Here is a 20,379-nt window from a genome sequence, read left to right as displayed (position 1 = left end):
ATGTCCCACCCACCACCTAGATGACTCTGAGGACATAGAGTAGCCTGGGTTCCTGAACTCTGGAGCACTGAATGTAGACACCAACTCACACTAATAGTGGCTTGAATGAAAAATGAATTACGTTGAGTGACTGAAATCTTGGGAGTTGTGATAGCAGTTAGCCTCCTGGACAAGGACATTATATCAATTATTTAACTACTATTCATATATATCAATATATACCATATTATATAACATATAACTAATGGAATGTTATATAATACATGCTAATATGTTAACAATTGGTATATTAATATTCTTAGTACCAATGGTAATACCAGTAGCAGAACAGCAGGCAAATCATTGCAACTTAATAGGCCCTAGTCTCCTCTGTAAAAAGGAAAACAGGCTGTAATAACAGATGAATAAAATCATGTATTGTGAAAGCTTTTGAAAACAGACGTACTTTTCACATACAAGATAATGATCATAACTGCTATTACCAATGTTTGTATCTGATTTTCTCAGACCAAGTTCACGTCTCACGTCCAGTGAGCATCAGGTGACTTTTGCTCCAAGTCAGAAAGACCTCACTCAGGCCAGCAACTCTCTTCTATTTGATGTGATCTGAAAAGCACTCACTGGGATGATGCTTGTTGATACAAGAAGGGAGAGGGATAGGTGGACATGTTTTATTGTAAATTCATAGATAAGGAATATATTTTGCAAAATAAAAATATGATCAGCTATGCTTCTTGCTTTATTTTTCTTTATTTTATACATTTTTTCCCCCAAAAGCCTGGCCCTGAATCCTATTTCTGGGAGGTCACAAGTGAAGCAAAGCAACTAATGTATTGCTAACCTAAATCATTGCTGCTGGAAAAAGGGCCTCAAAGCGCATTTGAACACTAGCAATTGAGAGGGCACAATGAGAGCAAGTGGGCATGTATGGGGCACATACCCACTCACCCATGAGCTCCAATTAACTCCTGGGATTCCATCTAGACTCTTCCAGATAGTGCTACTCCACATACCATAACAAAATTTCTGTCAATACCATATTTTAAACAGGTGAAGTACGAAACCTTTCAATGAATGTCACCTTTTCCTTTTGGAATCCATAACTCTAATCTAAATTATGCCACAGTAACAGATAATCTCAGAATCGTGGTGTCTTACAATTAGGAAGATTTATTTTTCCCATTTACACCCATCAAGGGTCAGCTGGCAGCTCTGCTCCACATCTTCATTCCAGGGCTCAGAGTGAAAGAACAGATCTTGTCTACAGCATCTGACTTATCCCTGGCATTCACAGGCACTGGTCTAGAAGTTTAGATGCTGGCTCACATAATCTATGTTTAAGCATTTAAAAGTATAAACCACATTAGGCTGTTAATGTATGTCTTACACTCCTTGACCAATTTATGTTCATAACAACCCAGAAAGCCATGATAGATTTTTTTTTTTTTTGAGACGAAGTTTCACTCTTGTTGCCCAGCCTAAAGTGTAATGGTGCATCCTTGGCTCACTGCAACCTCTGCCTCCCAGGTTCAAGTGATTTCCTGCCTTAGCCTCCTGAGTGGCTGAGATTAGAGGCACCCATAACAACACCCGGATAATTTTTGTATTTTTAGTAGAGATGGGGTTTCGCCATATTGGCCAGGCTGGGCTCGAACTCTTGATCTCAGGCGATCTCCTGCCTCTACCTCCCAAAGTTCTGGGATTACAGGAGTAAGCCGCTGCGCCCAGCCCATGATGGACTTTTGACTTCTCAGACTCCTTGGAGCTCCACACAGAAATGTCACAATGCAGGGCGAGGTAGCCCCTGGCCTGGAACCTGCTCTGTTCTCTTTCCCTGCTCCCCATGCTGCTCCTGCCTGCAGTGTGAAGGCCCTGTGTGCTGTGTGGGGCCCTCCTGGTCCACACATGTGACCTCTATTCCCGGCCCCCATAAGTCTAGGGGTACACAACAGCAGCATGGTCCATGCTTAGATGCACAGATCCTGGAAGAAAATTAAAAGTGAGCCAGGGGCTGTCTAGGTAGAGGATCCTGGTGTCCTGGGTACAGAAACTATGGTCTAGAAGGTGGGGCATGGGGACAAGTGAAGCCAGAGAGCACGAGAAGAGTCCGAGCTGGGGTCTGAGGGGCAACCTGTGAGGCAGTAATGGGTGGTTTTGACAGAGGAAAAAGAGTGGTGGTAGAAGCACAAAGATATCTACACTGGAAATGTCACTTCCACCTGCGTTTCACTGGCCCCAGCACAAGTCGAGTGGCAAAGCCTGATGTCAGTGAGGCAGGAGAGCCATCCTGTTATACGTGGGACCTACATCCCAGGGAGGGTAGGGCATGCTTCCTCCTGGACTATCATCTTATTTCCTTAGACACCAGTACTGAGGGCTTAAGGAGAAAACACATAAGTTGAAAATAAAGGTTAATAGCTCACAACTGGTAGCTTTCTCAATGTGATGAAATGACACAGTGCCTGGCAAATAGCAGACGCTGAGGGAAAGTGGGGGAACTGGATTGAAATATGCCAAAGTGGAAAATGCCCCCCAATCCCAGCATCCTCTGTGGGAAAACAACAATAACTCGGCAAAAGAGAAAGCAGTAAGTCTCCTGGGATACGTTCTGGCTCAAACTAATAATGCGTTGCTTGCAGCAACCAATTTGTACAAACAAACCAGTCCTGGGGAGGAGGAGAGGGGAGGCAACTCATACCAAGTAAACCTGGCAGTGGCTCCCTTCTCCCACCCTACCCTCCCTCCCACCGCTTCTCAAGAAAGATTTTCTTCCTGATTCCAGTTCTGCAGCAAAATGCCATAGACACAGCATTTCACAAAGCATGTTGGGTTAGCCCACCATTTAGTCAGTGAGAACCAAAAGAATAAAAGAAATCGCCTTTATAAAAACTAGCAAAGAACATAAAATGAAAACTTTTTCTAGTTAGATGTAGCTTTTTCTACAACTTTAAAAAATTTTCTTCCCAGTCACCAAGTCTTAGCTCTAAAATATAAGAAATTCTGAAAAGTACATCATACTGTCATACTCATAAAAGTTACTCATCATACTGCAGGCATTTTAAGTACCTGGTCTCACTTAAACTTCAGAACAAACATGCAGCTCAGTATTGACATTATTATCATTATTTTCATTCTACAGTTGAGGAAACTAAAGGTCACTGAGGTTAAATGATTTGCCCAATATCACAGAGCAGGGAAGGGTTAGCGCTGGTGTTTAACCCTAGTCTGTCAAACTCTGAACACGATGGCTTTCTGTTATACTATGTCTACTTCCTGGAAAGAACAAAGAATTAGCATTATGCTAATGAGACATTAACCACTAGCTCATGGCTCCTTCATACAGAAAAGACAGAAATATTTGAAAGACTAGCCCTCCCCAAAGCAAACAAGCCAGCCCCTAGCCCCTGAGCAAATAGGCCAGCCCCTAAAAACACATCTATCATAAAAGAAATTTTAAAATAGTTCCAGTAATATATTTTATTTCTAAATAGAAATTTTTCATTCTAATTGTTAGAGTCTGATGTTTAGAGTAATGTATACTTAATATAAATAATTCAAATTATATAGAAATAAATGCAGTAAGAAATAAAAGTCCTATATCCTCCAGATAAGCACTCTTAGCAGCTTGGGATATATCCTATCAAACTTTTTCCTAGATATTTAGAAATACACACACACACACACACACACACACACACACACATTAATACAGCAAAATTAAATAGAGGCCAATATAGCAAAAGGATTACACATTCTATTCTGTAACCTACCTTTTCAATTTACAATATAATTGGGATACTTTCCATGACTGCATAGTATTCCACTGTATGTGTCATATATTATTTGATATTTGGTTAGATATGTGGGCTTTGTTTTTGCTAATATCAACACTGTAGCACTGTACACATAGCCACTTGTCTAATTATTTCCTTGGGCTAAACTAATAGTTAAAGAGTATGACATTTAAACTGACACTGACTGCAAGAATGCCCTCTGGAAAGGTCTTTCCACAATTCTCGCACGCAAATTCCCAATTCTCCACTCTCAACAGTAGATATTTTCACTCACTTTAACTTTGCCACATCAACAGACATTATTGTTTAATCCGCACAGCTGATTATTGGGATTAAATGATCTTTTTCATATCATTTCTTTGCAGTTTTTTCTTTTATGAACTAAGGTAGTACTGATTTTTGAATTGGCATGTAAGACAAGGAGAACAGTGGGATAAACTAACCTCTTGGTGAACCACCAAGTCATTCTGTAGGTAAGCAGGTGAAAAGGCTGACTGAGAGACTTACTAAGCATAAACAACTCTTTTCTCCTTAGTATATCTGTGGGAAGTAGGCTATAAATGAAGGGTTGGATCCAAAATCCAGTTCCTATAGCATGTGGCAATGCATGTCATGGCTCTAGAAATATTATATAGGATGGGCTTATAGTGTCAAACTGGTTACCTTAGGCAGGGTTGGGAGGAAACTTCTAAGTTGTATTTACACAGCATTATGGGCTGAATTGTATCCCACACAATACATGCTAAATTCCTGGCCCTAGGACCTCAGAAGTGTGATTATGTCATACAGAGATATTTAAGATAAAATGAAGTCATTACGGTGGGCCCTAATCCAATATGACTCTCTTTACAAGAAGAGGACATCAGGATATAGGCACCACATAGGGGAGACCACATCAAGATACAGGAAGAAAACTGGTCATCTGCCCCAACCCTACCAACACCTTGGTCTTAGACTTCCAGGCACAGAATTGTGAGAAAATAAATTTCTATAATCCCAACACTTTGGGAGTATGAGGTGGGAAGATGGTTTGAACCCGGGAGTTTGAGACCAGACTGGCCGAAATCCTGTCTCTAAAAAAATACACCAAAATAGCCAAGCATAATGGCACATGCCTGTAGTCCCAGCTACATGGGAGGCTGAGATGAGAGGATGGTTTGAGCTCAGGACACAGAGGTTAGACTGAACCAAGATCATGCTACTACACTCTAGCCTAGGCAACACAGCCAGACCTTGTCTCAAAAAAAATCTGTTGTTTAAGCCACTTAGTCTGTGGTACTTTGTTATGGCAGCCCTAGGAGATTAATACATGTAATACATATAGGGCTCTACATAAGCCTAAGGAAAAGTCAACTGTCAATTTCACAGAAGAAAAGACCAATGAGCATCCTTGGTACTCCCGCTGGAAAGGGCTGACATCTTGTTGATAGCCCTGTTTGCAACACTTATCTGAGTTTCCAGATGCATCACAAAGTGGTGATGTGAATTTGTTCCTGAGTCTCATGGCAGACGTGCTCAGCAGCAGTAAATTCTTACCAAAGAAAGCTGCTCTTTTCCAGCAGTTCGGTTTCCTGAATTTTGTTTGATGTTTTGTTCCTTTGGCCCAATGTAAAGTTGTGAAGGCATTCTCTTCTTTGAAGCAAACGTGAAGAATTAACTCTCATTTTTGGGGAAAACTTATCTTAGTATAACATCAAAGAGGAGCTTTTTTTCCCCCCAGGACCCGAGTAATTTGAGAATAGAAGGAAGAGATGCCCCTGAGGTAGTGAGGTGGGTGAGAGTGGATCTCTAATGTAAAGAAGAATATCAGCACAACTTCAATGAGAAGATGGACTACAGGTCACTATAAAAGAGACCTCAAGAAATTACAAAGACCCAAACCTTGCCCCATAGGACTTAGAACCAGAGAAAGAGATATATGATCTAAAACATTAGCTTGAACATTAGGACACAGGCACCACAAGGGAATCAAAAGAATTTCTATAGCCACATCTCATTATAGTGTCAAATCTGTCGTTAAGAAAAAGAGAAGTGGATTTACACTGTACTTCGGACCAAACGAATCTAACATACATTTACTGAACATTTATCTAACAGCTGTGGAATACAAATTATTCTCATCAGCACATGTAACATTCTCCAGAATAGACCATTTGTTAGACCACAAAGTAAGTTTCAATACATTTTTTAAAACTAAAATAATATCAAGTATCTTCTCAGACTACAGTGGAATAAAACTCAAAATAAATAATAAGAGGAACATTGGAAACAAAACAAATGAATGGAAATTAGAACTGCTCCTAAATGACCATTGGGTCAATAAGAAATTTAAGAAGGAAATGAAAATATTTGTTGAAACAAATTGAAATGAAAACTCAATAAACTAAAACCTATGGGCTAAAAGCAGTGCTAAGAGGGAAACAATAAACATATACATCAAACAATGCTAAGATTTCAAATAAACAATTTAACAATCACCTCAAAGGAACTAGAAAAGCAAGAACAAACAAATCATAGTAAGTTCAGTAAAATGGCAGGATACAAAATCAACACACAAAAATTAGTAGCATTTCAACACACCAATAATGAACTAGCTGAGAAAGAAATAAAGAAAGCAATCCTATTTACAATAGCTACAAGAATAATCCCAGGAATAAATGTAACCAAAGAGGTGAAAGACTTCTACAAGGAAAACTACAAACCATTGATTAAAGAAATTAAAGAGGACACAAAAGAATGGAAAGACATCCCATGCCTACGGATCAGAATAATTAATATTGTTAAAATGACCATACTACCCAAACCAATCTTTAGAATCCATGTAATTCCTATCAAAATGCAAATGACATTCTTCTCAAAAATAGAAAAAACAATCTTAAAATCTGTATGAAACAACAAAAGAGCTCGAATATCCAAAGTGATACTGAGTAAAAAGAAGGAGCTCGACTATCCAAAGTGATACTGAGCAAAAAGAACCATCTGAAGGTATCATAATACCTAACTTTAAATATTCTGCAAAATTATAGTAACTAAACAGCATGGTAATAGTATAAAAACAGACCCATAAGGCCAATGGAAAGAACCAAGAAATAAATCCATATATTTACAGCCAGCTGATTTTCAACAAAGGTGTTAAGAACATACATTACGGAAAGGAAGGACACCTTCTTTGATAAATTGTGATGTGAAAAGTGGATATCCACATGCAGAAGAATGAAACTAGACCCCTATCTCTATCCATATACAAAAATTAACTCAAAATGAACTAAAGACTTAAACATAATAACCAAAACTACAAAGTGACTAGAAAAAAGTAGCAGAAACACTCCAGGACATTGGTCTAGGCAAATATTTTATGGCTAAGACCTCAAAAGCATAGGCCACAAAAAGAAAAATAGACAAACGGGGCTCTGTCAAACTAAAAAGCTTATCCACAGTAAAGGAAATAATAATAGTGCAAAGGGTCAACCTATTGAATGGGAAAAAACATTTATAAACTATTCATCTGAAAAGGGACTAATATTCTGCATAATAAAGAACTCAAACAACTTAAATGCAGAAAACCAAATTTCCCATTTAAAAGTGGGTAAAAGGTCAGACACTTGTCAAAAGAAGATATATAAATGGCCAACAGACATACAAAAGAAATGCTCAATATCATGAATCATCAGGGAAATGCAAATCAAAACCACATGAGACATCTTACCCCAGTCAGAATGATATTATCAAAAAGTCAAAAGATAACAAATGCTGAGCACAGGGAGAAAGGCATACTCTTACACACTGCTGGTGGGAATGTAAATTAGTACAGTCGTTATAGAAAACAGTGTGGAGATTTCTCAAAAACTGAAAATAAGACTATTATATGATCCAGCAATACCACTACTGGGCATTTATCCACAGGAAAGGGTAGCTGTATATCAAAGGTATACCAGCACCCCATGTTTATTGTATCACTATTTACAATAGCCAAGATATGAAATCAACCTAAGTGTCCATCAGTGGATGAATAAAGGAAATGTGGCATATATACACAATGGAGTATTATCCAGCTATATAAAGGAAGGAAATCCTGTCATTTGCAGCAACATTGATGGAACTGGAGGTCATTATGTTAAGAGAAAGAAGATAGGCACAGAAAGATAAACTTCTCAAGTTCTCACTCATCTGTGGGAGCTGAAAAAGCTGATGTTACGGAGGTAGTGAGTAGAATCATAGTTATCAGGAACTTGGAAGGGTATGGAGAGAGAGAGAGAGGTTGGTTAATGGGTACCAACATACCGTTAGATAGAAGGAACAAGTTCTAGTGTTTGATAGCATGGTAGGTTACCTGTAGTTAACAATAAGACACTGTATATTTGCAAATATCTAGAGAGAATATGTGAAATGTTCCCAGCATAAAGAAATGATAAAGGTTTGAGGTGACGGATACCCTAAATGCCCCAACATGATTATTATGTACTGTATGCATGTTATTAAAATATCACATGTATCCCATAAGTATAGACCAATATTATACATCAATAAAAAAATTGTCAGAGAAAGAAAAAAATGTTTTCTGGGCTCTGAGGGCCTCCATCTCCATTGGCTCCACTGCTTTTAACTTTCTGCATGACTGAATTGAAGAAAGGCAGTCCACTGTTTTAATTCAGAGGAAGAAAAAAAAAAGAAACTTTCAGAGAAGAATGACATGAAAAATAATCAGCTGTGCCCAGCCAATCTCTTAGGTTTTTAAACAATTCACAGAATGGGTGGGAGGCAAGGAATTACAAGGCCTGGCTCTGCTTCTAATATTTCTAGGCCTTGGCTTTCTTACTCATAAAATATGGAAATTCTACTAAATAATCTCTTAAGTTCCTTCTAACTTTAAAGGTCTGCCACGCTTAAAGAAACCAAAACTCACTATGACTCTAAAACCAAAGAAAAAGACTTATTTCCAGAGGATTTAAGGTTAATAAAGTAATAATAAACACTCGCAAGGGTACGCTGTACCAGCCACCATGGCTTGAGCACTTGATGTCCATTGATACTTTGCTGAGTTCAAGTTAACATTTTAACATTTTGTCTTTTAAAAGCATAGCTCATAAATCTTTCTGAAGCCCTGACTTTGCACAAGAGATTCAGTGAGCAATTTCTAATGTCATTTCAATAAGTAGTGTTAAATTACTCATCTGGGAAACTACTTAAAGCTGGAGACACCATCTTTCACTGGTGAATCTGATGATTATTTGAAATGCTATCTACATTTAAAGTATTCAGTAAAACAGTTCAGAATTATGACCAGAGGAACTACTTTCCATTTTTCTTGATTCTCTTTGTAGACTCAATTGCTTGAGACTAACGTATTTTGAGGTAAGCTCTTTTTTTTTTTTTTTTTTTTTTGGTGGGAGGCAAGGGATAATGCTGATTCAGTGTGGCCAAAATGGGAAATGCAGCTTTACAAAATTCACTGGACATCTCCCCAGTCCCAAGCATTATGCTGAAAACCAGACTTGAGGACAATCCAAAAAATGAAAACACCACCATTGCCCTGGAAGACTGAAGAGTTTGGCAGGGAGATAATGACCATGCCAAGAGCTGTCCTATAATAAGTGGTCACAGGAATTGTGACATGGAGCAAAAGTCAGGAGAGAACCTGCGTGGGATAGCTTACTTTGAATTTTGTCTTTAGGACCATACTTGACACAGAGTAAGAACTGTGGGTGAGAAAGCATTATTTTAATTTGATCTTACATAATCAGTAGGACTTTGTCGTGTGGACAAAAATGGAGTTATTAAGGTGAAAACAGCAGCGGCACAGAGGTGCGAAAATTTGAAGCATAATGAGGGAAAGAGTTTTATAGAGATTCTGTCCATACAAAATGCTAAATCACAGAAGATTTTTCTAACCTAGTCCAGTTCCCCAATCCAGGCCACCATCTATCTTGCCTGATACTGCCCTGAGCTCTAGCTGGTCTGAGGTTCTAGCCTAGTGGCTGGCACATAGTAGTTCATTTGTTGAATAAATGAATCAGCTGGCATTAGACATTAGCTCCCCAGAATCTGTGCTTCATTCTACAAGCATCAGAGGCATATAAACAAAGAAGGGATCCCTAGCTATTTGTGCTATCGACCGTTTGTCAGCCTACTAAAGCCGAGGACATCTTCTCAAGATAACGTGTTAAATGTATGAACAAATACTTAAGATTTAAAAAGGAAGTATGTATTAAAATACTTATCTAATATTAAAAACCAACTTCATGAGTTTCTGATACAACAATATCAGCACTTCTTTATTAACACATTAATGCTACATAATTAATGGTAGTATTACCATCATAATAATAAACATAATGTTACCATTATTATGGTTAATATTACCATTACTACAACCATTAACAGAGTCAAGAACTACCATAATTTCCAAAATGATAAAAGATAAAGGATATCTTAAGATACCTGTCATGCCGGGCGCAGTGGCTCAAGCCTGTAATCCCAGCACTTTGGGAGGCTGAGGCAGGTGGATCACGAGGTCAAGAGATGGAGACCATCCTGGTCAACATGGTGAAACCCTGTCTCTACTAAAAATACTAAAAATTAGCTGGGCATGGTGGCGCATGCCTGTAATCCCAGCTACTTAGGAGGCGAGGCAGGAGAATTGCCTGAACCCAGGAGGCGGAGGTTGCGGTGAGCCGAGATCGCGCCATTGCACTCCAGCCTGGGTAACAAGAGTGAAACTCCATCTCAAAAAAAAAAAAAAGATACCTGTCACAACTATAATGTGCTATGGAAACATCCATGCTTTCTGTCGGTGATTAAATGGAAGGTACTAATGTTACTGTGGTTTGTTGCCTACATCCATAACTGAGGGACATGTCCATTTTACTAACCTCCCTAGGGGCTGGAGATAATACAAATGTAAATCATCCAAGTTCATGGACCCTCTGGATTCTAAGTGGTTCCATATCAAGTTTGAATCACCTGATTGGAACTGAAAAAACACAGCATCTTAAACTCTGCCCTACAGGAATGGGAACAGTATGAGTGATCCTTTCCAAGGATCCAGCCACAGGAGGGACAGAGCTGCATAGTATTGACAAGCCTGGGTGTCCATCTTAATTTTAGCACTTAACTGATGTGTGACTCTGGGCACTGGTGTCCTCATATATTAAAGAAGGATCATAACACTAAGAAGAACATCACAGAATGTAATCAATAAAAAGGATTACAGTTGTCACGTCCTCTTCAGTATTAGCACATTAGCAATTCTAAAAGGGAATTGCAAGTTTACACCGCCCTTTTGGAACACAGCATCTTATACTCTGTTGCTCTTTCTCAGATTTTGCTCCACACAGATGGTTCAGTAACCACAAGAATATATTTCAATATCATGGAAAAGCTTTCCCCCAGTCACTGTATTTGCAGTCTTTGAGGTAAATAAATAGGGAAGAAAAATACGGCCATTTTGGTCAGAGAATGTATAGGAGAGTAATATTCTGAGATACATAAACTTAGAGAGCATTCTTCCACTGCACCCCCACATAGCTACATATATTAATTCAAAAAATTATAAAAGATTACAGTAAAACTCAAATAAGAACAGGAAAAAAATTAATGGAGACTATCGGATAATAGTCTAACATTTGAAAACATGGGAAAAAGTTTTATTTCCACACTAGTCACATCCATGTGTTTTCTTTTAATTCTTCCCAGTCATGAAAATACATTTCATAAGCAAATAAACTTAAGCCTAGGTAACTGAAGAAAAAGTTTGGAAATGAAGGTCTTCTAGCTTTATTTCAGAATACTTCATATAGGACTTTAACAAGATGACAGAATGGGAGGCCCTAGCTTCACTACCCATGACAAAGAGTTCAACTAGCTACTATCCACAGAAAGAACACTGAGGTGAAACCCTGCAAATTAGAAACCAATCTCAGTCACCTACATGATCCACAGAAGAGAAAAGAGAAATAGACTCACTTTAACCACTTCACTCCTCCCCCTCCCCACAAGTTGGCACAGGGCCACAAAGAGAGGATTCCCTTGGGACCACATTTCTCTACAGAGGAAAAAGAGAATCAGAGGCAGACACCCAGCTTCCCTAGGATGCTCAAACACTTCCCAGGAAGCCCACAATCATTTCACACCTCCAACTAGACCTGTGTCCAGAAGGAAATCACACATCTAAAACAGCTGGGGTCAGGTAGCAACAAAGCAAGGAGGCAGAGCCCACATCAACCAGGATGTAGACCCTGGTGGTAGCTCTGTGTACTTGCCAGTGGTGGTACCCTATCAGAGTTACTAGCTAACAGCACAGCCCACCCACAAAGCTGATCTGCCATACATAGCAGTTTAGAGTGTTCAGCCCAGCCTCAAAGGCCACCCCAAGGCCCCACTTGGCAAGGAGGCAAATCTCAACTGTGTATTTACACTGAGAAAAGCAGATGAAAACAAAGCAGCTTGTCCTATCTTTCCTGATCAGAAACTTGAACTGACCTCTGGAACTCTCCTGCAACCCAGTCCAGCTGCTGAACTCAAAGAGTGGTATCACCTGGCCAGGGAATGCACCCTGTGGCCTGGCCCAATCTGAGGTGACTGCAGGGTCCAACCAGCAGCTCAGCCTCACTGCAGAGGTCAGCCAGTGATCTCACCAGATACCAGAGCCCAGCTAGCTATACAATCCAAATGCAAGGCAGAGGCAGCAGCCCAGTCATCTAGAGAATCTGAAAGCAAGTTCTGTCTTCTCAGGGTCCTTACCATCTGTCCTATCTGAATCACTAAACAGCGAAGGTCTACCTCTGCAAAAGAACACCTGTAACAGCCAAAAAAAAAAAAAAAAAAAGGAAAAAAAGATGGCTGCAACCTCAGATGCACAGACATCAGTGCAAGAAAACAACGATTACAAAGACTTGGGAAATCATGACACCTCCAAAAGAAACTAACCAAGTTCCAACAGTGGGTCCAAAAGAAAGGGGGATCTATAAAATGACAGACAAAAAAATTCAGAATAGGCCGGGCGCGGTGGCTCACGCCTATAATCCCAGCACTTTGGGAGGCCGAGACGGGTGGATCACGAGGTCAAGAGATAAGACCACCCTGGTCAACATGGTGAAACCCCGTCTCTACTAAAAATACAAAAATTAGCTGGGCATGGTGGCGCGTGCCTGTAATCCCAGCTACTCAGGAGGCTGAGGCAGGAGAATTGCTTGAACCCAGGAGGCGGAAGTTACGGTGAGCCGAGATCATGCCATTGCACTCCAGCCTGGGTAACAAGAGTGAAACTCCATCTCATAAACAAACAAACAAAAAAAAATTCAGAATAATCTTCTCTAAAAAGTTCAGCAAATTACAAGAATATATGGATAAATATGAAATAAAAGTTGGAATATAATACATGAACAAAATGAGAACTTTGACAAAGAAATAGAAACAACAACAAACAGAAATCCTAGCGATAACACAATTACTGAAGTGAAAAATGCCACAGAGTCTGGGCACAGTGACTCATGCCTGTAATCCCAGCACTTTGGGAGGCCAAGGTGGGTGGATCACAAGGTCAGGAGTTCAACACCAGCCTGACCAACATGGTGAAACCCCGCCTCTACTAAAAATACAAAAATTAGCTGTGCAAGGTGGCACGTTCCTATAATCCCAGCTAATCGGGAGGCTGACGCAGGAGAATTGCTTAAATCAGGACCTGGGAGGTGGAGGTTGCAGTGAGCCAAGACTGCACCACGGTACTCCAGCCTGGCCTACAGAGCAAGACTCCATCTCAAAAAAAAAAAAAAAAAAAAGCAACAGAACACTTCAACAGCAGGCTTGACCAAGCTGAAGAAAAAATGAGTGACCTCAAAGACAGAATATTTGACATTATCCAATCAGAAGAGAGAGAGAAAAAAATAATAATGCAAAAGAATGAAGAAAGCCTACAGGATTTATGGATAAGGCACCATCAAGAGACCTAATCTTCACACAATAGAAATTTAATAAGGAGAAGAAAGAGAAAGGAAGCCAGGAGGCATATTTTTAAAAATAAGAGTTGAAAAGTTCTCTAATCTGAGGAAAGATGCCAACATCCAGGTACAGGAAGTGCAGAAGTCTCCAACAAAATTCAACCCAAAGAGGAGTTCGCAAAGACACATAATCAAATTACCAAGAATCAAAAACAAATAAAAAATTATGAGAGCATCGAGGTAAGAAATATATCACATATAAAAGGGCCCCAATATAACTATAATCAATTTCCAAGCAGAAACTCTGTAGGCCAGAAGAGAGTGGGATTACATATTCAAAGTGCTGAAGGAAGAAAGGAAACTGTCAACCAAGAATACTTTGCTCCACAAAGCTGTCTCTGAAATGAGAGAACAATAAAACATTTTCCAGAAAAACAAAAGCAAAGGGAGTTGATCATCAGTACTGCTACCTTACAGGTACTGATAAATGAAGTTTTTAAAAGCTGAAGCAAAAGGCTGCTATTAAATAACAAATAACGAGGGCCGGGCGCAGTGGCTCACGCCTGTAATCCCAGCACTTTGGGAGGCCAAGGCCATTGGATCATAAGGTCAAGAGATCGAGACCATCCTCATCAACATGGTGAAACCCCATCTCTACTAAAAATACAAAAAATTAGCTGGGCATGGTGGCGCGTGCCTGTAATCCCAGCTACTCAGGAGGCTGAGGCAGGAGAATTGCCTGAACCCAGGAGGCGGAGGTTGCGATGAGCCAAGATCGCGCCATTGCACTCCAGCCTGGGTAACAAGAGCGAAACTCCGTCTCAAAAAAAATAACAACATAAAAATTATGAAAGCACAAAACCCAATGGCATAAGTAAAGCAGAGCCATATTCAGAATCATGATGATGTGTAAGGCAATTTTATTTCTAGCATAAGCATTAAAAAAATAAAACTATTAATAACAACTACAGCTAAAATAAATTGTCAATGGATACCCATTACAAAATAATATAAATTCTGACACTGAAACTATAAGGCGTAGGGGAGGGAGAAGTAAATGTGTAGAGTTGTTATACACAATCAAAGTTATCATCAACTTGAAATAGGCTGTTTTAAGTATAAGATGTTCTATGTAAGCCTCTTGGTGATCAAAAAGCAAAGTCTTTAAGTAGAAGAGCAAAACAAAAATACAAAGGATTCAAAGCACACCACTGCAGAAAACCATAAAATCACAAAGTCAGAAGGAAGGAAGAAAAAGAATCTACAAAACAACCAGAAGGCAATAAACAAAATGGCAGTTGTTAAGTTTTCACCTGTCAATAATTACCCTGAACGTAAATAAATTAAATTACTAAATTAAAAGAAATAGAGTGACTGAATGGACATGAAAACAAAACCCAACTATATGCTGGGTCACCTCCCTTTTAAAGACATACATAGACAGAAAGGGAAGGAATGGAAAACAATATTCCACACAAATGGAAACCAAGAAAGCTGGGATAGCTATACTTGTATCAGGCAAAATAGACCTCAAGTCAAAAACTGTAAGAAGAGAATAAGAAGGACTATATGATTAAGGGGTCAGTTCATCAAGAGAATACAGTGATTGTAAATGCAAATGCACCCAATACTGAAGCACCTTAATATGTAAAACAAATATTAAAAGATTGAAGGGAAAGACATTGCAATACAATAATCATATAAGACTTCAATACCCTATGTTCAATAATGGGCAGATCAACTGGACAGAAAAGGAATAAGGAAACTGGCACTTGAACAACACTTTAGATGAAATGGACCTAGCAAACATATACAGAACATTCCATTCAACAGCAACAGATCATACATTCTTCTCAAGTGCATCTAGAATATTATCCAGTGTGATCATATGTTGGGTCACAAGACAAGTCTTGTGAAATTAAAGAAGACTGAAATCCTATCAAGTTCTCTGACCACAATGTAAACCAACAGAATTCAATCACATACGAGAATTTCAGAAAACTCACAAATATATATAGAAATTAAACAACATGATTTCGAACAGCCAATGGGTCAAAGAAGAAATTAAAAGGATTTAAAAATATCTTGAGACAAAACAAAAACAGAAATACAATGTACCACAACTTACGGAATGTGGCAGAGGCATTTCTAATAGAGAAGTTTATAGCAGTGATGCCTACATCGAAAAATAAGGAATATCTCAAGTAGTTTAATGTTACACCTCAAGAAAATTGAGAAAGCTGAACTAAGCTCAATGTCAATAGAAAAAAGAAATAATAAAGATCAAAACAAAAATACATGAAATAGAACTTAGAAAATAATTCAAAAGATCAAAATGAAAGAGTTGATTTTTCGAAAAGATAAGCAACATGGACAAACTTTTAGCTAGAGTAAGAAAAAATGGGACATCTAGTGACTTGAAGCAGCATGGCCAAGCCATGTGGGGTGCGCCTGAGCGGGGAGGCCCGCAAACAGGTGGAGGTCTTCAGGCAGAATCTTTTCCAGGAGGCTGAGGAATTCCTCTACAGATTCTTGCCACAGAAAATCATATACCTGAATCAGCTCTTGCAAGAGGACTCCCTCAATGTGGCTGACCTGCCTTCCCTCCGGGCCACACTGGACATCCCCATCCCAGATCCTCCACCCAAGGATGATGAGATGGAAACAGATAAGCAGGAGAAGAAAGAAGTCCCTAAGTGTGGATTTCTCCCTGGGAATGAGAAGGTCCTGTCCCTGCTTGCCCTGGTTAAGCCAGAAGTCTGGACTCTAAAAGAGAAATGCATTCTGGTAATCACATGGATCCAGCACCTGATCCCCAAGATTGAAGATGGAAATGATTTTGGGGTAGCAATCCTGGAGAGGGTGAATGCTGTCAAGACCAAAGTGGAAGCTTTCCAGACAACCATTGCCAAGTACTTCTCAGGGCGTGGGGATGCTGTGGCCAAGGCCTCCAAGGAGACTCATGTGATGGATTACTGGGCCTTGGTGCACAAGCGAGATGAGGCAGCCTATGGGGAGCTCTGGGCCATGGTGCTGGACCTGAGGGCCTTCTATGCTGAGCTTTATCATATCATAAGCAGCAACCTGGAGAAAACTGTCAACCCAAAGGGTGAAGAAAAGCCATCTATGTACTGAACCCAGGACTAGAAGGAAAACAAACGACCCAAATAAAAAAAAAAAAAAGAAAGAAAAAGAAAATTAAAAAAAAAAAGAAAAAATGGAAGACACAAGTAAATAAAACGAGAAATGAATAGGGAGACATTACACTGATCACAGAAATACAGAGAATATTAAGACAATATTATAAACAATTACGTGCCAAAAAGTAGCATAACCTGCAAGAAATAGATAAATTCCCAAACACATTTAATCTACCAAAACTGAATCACAAAGAAATAGAAAAGCTGAGCAGACCAATAACCAGTAAGAAGATTGAACCAGTGATTTAAAAAACAAACAACAATAAAAAACAAAAACAAAAAAAGTTACTTCCATAAAAATGACTTTACTGCTGAAGTCTACCAAACAGTTAAAGAAGAATGCCATTAGCCAGGTGTGATGGTGCATATCCGTGGTCCCAGCCACTCAATCCTGGGAGGTTGAGGCTGCAGAATATGTGGAATGTAGAACAACTGAACTCAAAGCAGCAGAAAGTAGAATGGTGGTTACCGAGCCTGGGGAGACGCGGGGAATGGGTAGATGTTGGTCAAAGGGTACAAAGCCTCAATTAGACAGTAGTAGTATGGTTTTTGTTCTTGAAAATATATTACACAGTGTGATGAATACAGTGAATAATACTGTATTTTAGATTGGAAAATTGCTAAGAGAATACATTTCAAATCTTCTCACCACAAAAAATAAGTATTTAAGGTGATAGATAATGTTAATTGATTTAATTGTTCCACATTGTATTAAAAAATAATTTTGTACCCCATAAATACCTATTTGTCTATTTACAATTTAAAAAATTTAAATTTAAAAAAAGATTTACTCCACAAAGATCCACCATGTAATGTCAGTGTAGCAGGCAACATGCTGGGGATATACAATGGAGGTTGTTCCTGCTTCCACAAAGGTCTCGGTCCGGTGGAGGGCTCCTAAACAAAGAGTTGCCGTCTAGTGAAATAAGCACATGATGGGGGTTTGTATATTGCTCCTGGGAAATGCAGAGGAAGCAGCACTGCGTCTGGGGAAGGCTCTCTATAATTGCTCCTTCCAGCAAGCAACTGTATTCACAAACACCAGCCTCCCACAGTACACCAAGCACAGGGCAGGGTGAGCCCAGGAGAGAGACTTGGGTCGAATCCCAACTCTTTATTATTCATGTGACTTTTGACAAATCATTTAACCTCTTTGGTTGTTGTTTCTGCATTCATAAAATGGGATGGTAATACGTACTTTTAAATTGTGAAGATTCAATGAGATAATATATGTGTAAAGTGTATAAGACACTCCTGGCACATAGTAGAAACAATTATACATAGAAACAATTTTTAAAATTGTATATAAAAATCCTTTTAATGGCTAAAAAGTTGTTTGCAGATTATTACTTCCTCATGGGAAAATATCACATAGCTTACTTTTCTTTGTATTCTTAGTAACCAATAAATGGTAGGAACTCAATATATGTGTTTCTGAGAAACTTTTGAACCTCCTGGAAAAAGCTTCAAAGAAAGCAATTATTAGAGTTTTTTGGTTTTAATAAGGATTAAAATCTAAAATCTGCAACAAATGAAGACAAGAATACATAAGAACAGAAATGAGGCCAAATTTGAATTTGCTAATGAAAGAGGGAAAAGATGTGATTTGTTTAAAAAGCTGCTCTGCTGTCCTTCCATTTTGAGGAAGGAGAACATTGTTCAGGAAAAACATGAATATCTCTGACATATGTAGCTAGGAGAAAGAATTTTAAAAATTAGTTAACTTGTTTTTGTTTTCCAAACAAAATACATTCAAGGTTAAAAAGTAACCTAAAATACAGATGTGCCTTAAGAACAACAAAAATCTCCTATAATCCCATCAAGCGCAATGGTAATCACTGTTTACTTGTGAATCTGGACCCTCCACTCTGGCTTGGAACTCTACCAGCTACAGCAGTATTATACCAAAACAGGCAACAGAGAAACATGTTTTATCTTGCACAGAAGCACGCAGCCTAGGTGATGCTCTTAATAAATAATGACAAGAAAACCTTTCTGAGCATCTAAAAAGCTGTTGTCAAGAAAATTGAGGTTTACCAGTCCACAACTTTCTACTCACTTTGGGAAATCACTTTGGGACATAGTTTGAGAAATGCTGGACTCTAAAATCCAAATGGGAAACAAACACTTGTTTCTGAGAAAAAAAAAAAAAGAGTTCAAAATCCCTAAGGTATCCTACTGCTCTGGCAGAAGTCCACCGTGATCAGTCAAATGCAAATAAATCAAAAACATCTGGTCTAAATTTGTTTTAAAGTCTATGAGGGCTTAAATATGAAGAAAGTTTGGCAAAATATAGTTTTGAGTCTGCTGAATCTAGCATTTTAGATTTTTTAAAAAGGCCAAGACGTGTTGCAGAGCATGAGACAAAGTAAAGACAATTTTATAAACTTAACTAACACAAGTAGTTTGTCAAAATATTTCTTTGTTTCTCTAGTTTTCTAACACTTTAACAGTGTTAGAAAACTGCTAAAATGGCATGTACTTGCAAGTCAGATTTGCCCATTTATGTATGTTTGGGTTTCCATACACCGAGATCTGACCAAGTGTGCAGTATGGGTTAATGAAAAGCTAAATTTACATTTATAAATATATACACACACACACACATACATATACATGTATATAAATATAAATGAGACATATACATACATAACTATAATTTCAGGAATTTTCAAAGTCTTTAATAAGCTAATACATGTTATAAATCTCCAACAAAGGGGATGCAGCGTGACCTAATACATTGGCCCCAGCATTCAGATCTTTCTGGCCTTCTACATGGGACAAACTTTGGGAAATGCTGGACTCTTAAATCCAAACAGGATATAAATGATAGGGATAGAGATGATTTTAGCCACCTGTAGTCAACGCACCTGACAGTAATAACATAAGCGTAGCCAGAGATAGACCCTGTATGGCAGACACACCTGACTGAGTGTTCTGAGCTAAGGAATCCTAGAGCAGCCAACTTGGGGATTTGTCCCTTGTCTACGAGGAACATCTGAGCCCCCAGCCCACCCCAGGGAACACAGGCTATACAGCGGATCAAGCCCCCAAGTTCTGGGCTGAATAAAGGTTGCCATGTGGAGGTTGTTAGCAAAAATGGTGCTAACTGAAAATGCTATGCTCTTTGCATGCTCTTTGCAAATGGTTGCTGTTCTCCTGTCCAGTCTCCCGCCTGGTCTCTCTGTCTCTCTTCCCTGTATGTAAGCCCTCAGTAAAGGCCCAGGTCTTGTTTGCTGGCCATAGGTCTCTTCATCAGCTTCTTGAACCTAGTGCCATCCCCACTGGAGTTGATAGGGGTTCGGCACACCACCACCTGCAATCTCAAGCTATCCATTCAAAGATATGTTAAACAAACAGTTATTAAACACTTGCTATGTGCTTTATCCAGTCTTGACATTCCTCAGTTTGCACGCATCTAAGCATTCTAATCCTATACTTAAATCTACA

General features: G+C 39.0%; 1 protein-coding gene and 1 pseudogene across 10 annotated transcripts in view; one reads left to right on the top strand and one right to left on the bottom strand.

The window, feature by feature from the left end:
• Positions 1-20,379, bottom strand: part of STON2 (stonin 2) — a 173,703-nt gene that overhangs the window by 85,406 nt on the left and 67,918 nt on the right. The window lies entirely within an intron of this gene.
• LOC101040100 (proteasome activator complex subunit 2 pseudogene) lies at positions 16,140-16,915 on the top strand (annotated as a pseudogene).

This window comes from Saimiri boliviensis, chromosome 2 (assembly GCF_048565385.1).
Source record: "Saimiri boliviensis isolate mSaiBol1 chromosome 2, mSaiBol1.pri, whole genome shotgun sequence".
NCBI lineage: Eukaryota > Metazoa > Chordata > Mammalia > Primates > Cebidae > Saimiri > Saimiri boliviensis.
The sequence above is the reverse complement of the archived record's forward strand: the minus strand, read 5'-3'. Positions and strand labels throughout refer to the sequence as shown.